The sequence below is a fragment of the Empidonax traillii genome, unplaced genomic scaffold, assembly GCF_003031625.1.
Source record: "Empidonax traillii isolate 1590-97213 ecotype Southwest subspecies unplaced genomic scaffold, ASM303162v1 scaffold1060:size1239554, whole genome shotgun sequence".
In the NCBI taxonomy this organism is placed as follows: domain Eukaryota; kingdom Metazoa; phylum Chordata; class Aves; order Passeriformes; family Tyrannidae; genus Empidonax; species Empidonax traillii.
The window spans coordinates 436,132-439,003 of NW_020956253.1; positions in this window are offsets into that span (position 1 = coordinate 436,132).

Genomic DNA, 2,872 nt, shown 5'->3' on the forward strand with positions numbered 1-2,872 from the left:
AAAATTGTGTATTTGTATTTTTGTGTACGTACAATTTTCTGCTAAGCAGAAGGAGGATGTAGTATAGGATGATGTGAGAAGAGATTTTGTTTAATCATATTTCTTTGTTACTTATTTTTGTTAACATCCAGATGCCTGTCTTTGTCTTATGTGTATGACACTGTTCCAAAGGTGCAGTATCCCTCTCCCACCCCGCCTTCAGCCTCCTCCACCGGGAACGAGTCAGGTGATGCTGCTCATCATCATCATCATCATCATCATCACCATCATCATCATCATCAAACCCTTCAGGTACACCCCGGTCTTGATCTTAAGGGCTGCTTGTTCAGCTTAAAGACGAGGCATTTCGTGTTGCTCATCATCATCATGAAGTCAGATATTCCTGTGCTGGTTGATCCCTTCCCGTGTGGTTGTTTCCTCTGAGCTCCATTCCCAGCCCGTGGTGTCCTTGCTGCTGGGCCCTCAGCCTGACGTTTTGGGGTGTGGGGGGAAACGGGAAGTTGGGTAAAGTCTGGTGGGAAGTTGCTTATGGATAAAGAGATGCCAGAGAAGCAGTGGGGTGTCCCAGGGGGTGGATCTGTGGTGACACCAGGAAGGGGGTGATGGGGGAAGGGGCCACGGGGGTGGGGTTTGTTCCCCACAATTGGCTGCTGAGGGGGAGCTTTGCTTTCAGGAAGGCAAGTTGGAGAGGTTATAACTTTCCCTGTGCTGCTTCAGGAACATCCTTCCGTCCCAGGAGCACCTCTGGTGGCTTTGGGGTAGTTTGGGCCTCTGATTTAAGGGCAGTTGGAGCAGCCTTGTGAGACAGGGTCCATCTCCTCACGATGCCCTTGCAGTGAAGGCGCTGATGGTTCAGATTATCCCAAAAACCACCTCCAAATCACTGCCTTGACCTGCGAGGTGCCAGTGACTCCTTGCAAGGAGAGAAGGAATAGTTTTCTTTAGAAAACTTGAGACCCCTTGGTGTGTTTGGGTATTGTTACTTATCCAGGGAAGGAAAGGTTCAGAGGAGAACTGGATAAACCAGGATGCAGTGGGATAACTAATGCAGAGCTTTGGGCTCGAGGTGATGGAAATTCCCCTTCAGTTCCCCCCCCACAGACCCTTGAGGAAAACCAGCCCAGTGTTCCCACCCCGAAATGCAGGTGAGGGTTTATGTCCATCCCACCTTCCTCTGCTGGCAGGTGCTGCGAAAACCCCAAGTATCGACCTCTTCCCTTGTGTCCTTTCCTGGTTTTTTTTTTCCTTTTTTAATTTAATTGGAGTTGTCGATGGTTTGAACCCCCCGCGGCCCGGGGAGAGCGATACTGCACCTTTCCACGTAGGGCTCATATTTATAACAATGTGTAATGACTGTAGCAAAAGTCCTTGTTTCTGTATGTGAATGGACAGAGAAACAAGTGCTCTATTGTATTGATTAAAAATAGTTCAAATGAGTCCTGTATCATTGTATCTCCTATTCTGGATTAGTGCCTTTTGGACAGTAGACTGTTCTGTAATTAAAATGTAGTATAACTGCTTTTTTGTACAGTTTTGTTTTAATAAAACTTTTTTTTAATTTGTGTTTATTTTAGTATTGTACCTATTAGAAAATAAAAATGTATAACTCGACACTGACACGTTTCTTCTGTTGTGCTTCCTGTGCAGAGCTGGTTTTGGGGTGGGAGCCGAGACTGGGTGCAAGTGAGACCTAAAATGTGACATCAGAACTTAGTGAATGGAGAAAATACTGACTTGTTTGCTCTAGGAGCTGCTGAAGGTCTGGAGGGAGCAGGTTTTGGTAATAAAAGCAAAAATACATTGAATTGTTGAGTACAGGGGTAATTTTGAGAAGCCAAAGGCAGGAGGGAGCTCTGGTTGCTGTTTTGTCCTGGCCTGATTGGGCTCAGCATCTCAGGAGTCTGAAGCTCCCACCCCCATCATCAGCTGCCAGACCTCCTGTGTTTGCTGAGGGGGAGTTTCTGAAGGGACCAGGATGGGGGATCATGGAATCATGGAATGGTTTGGCTTGGAAAGGACCTTAAAAGCTCATCCAGTTCCACCCCCCTGCCGTGGGCAGGGACACCTCCCTCTAAACCGGGTCGTTCCAAGCCCTGTCCAACCTGGCTTTGGACACTTCCAGGGATGGAACAAACACCTCCAGGAATGGGAAGCATGGAGCTGTAATCACCTGCCTGGCCCTGCTGCCTCCCAACTTTCTGAAGGACACAGGGAAAACAACAAATAAACAGGCCCTGCTGTGCTTGCTCAAATCTGGAACCAAAGCTTCAGAAATGTTGAGTTTTAAGCCATTTTTATCATTGTTTGGAACAACTTGTCTGTTTTTCCCACCAGGGCTGGGTCTCCCAGCTCATTTTCCTGGGAGAAGGGGAATGTGGAAGGACTTGGACAGTAGGGGTGGTGACAGGACCTGTCCCAGCATGGCTGGGTGCATGTGGAGGCCCTTCCCAGGGAGAGGGAGAGCAGTTCCCGTTGCTGCCACGGGCTGAGGATGAGGGATGAGCCCTCTCCTCGGCTTCACAAACTGGGAATTCAGAAAAGCTCCATTTGGACATCCATTAAAAATCAAAATAAGATGAACAAACCCACCCTGGAGGCCTGTGCTTTGCAAAAAGCTCCTTTCCAGCCCATTTTGTGCCTTTTTATTCCCACAAGGAACCGGCTGATCAGGGCAGAGAGTTGGAAAAAACAATAATTCATCAGAGTTTGGTGTCCAAAGGTGAGTCAAACCCCTTGTGAAATCTGCCCAGCTCGTGGCAGGACAGCTCCTCACAGGGCTCCTCCTTCCCTCAGGTGACACCCAGGGGCTGCTGAAGGCAAACAAGGCCGATGGAAGTGGCATTAATTTGAAGGAAAATGGGGGGAAAAGGTG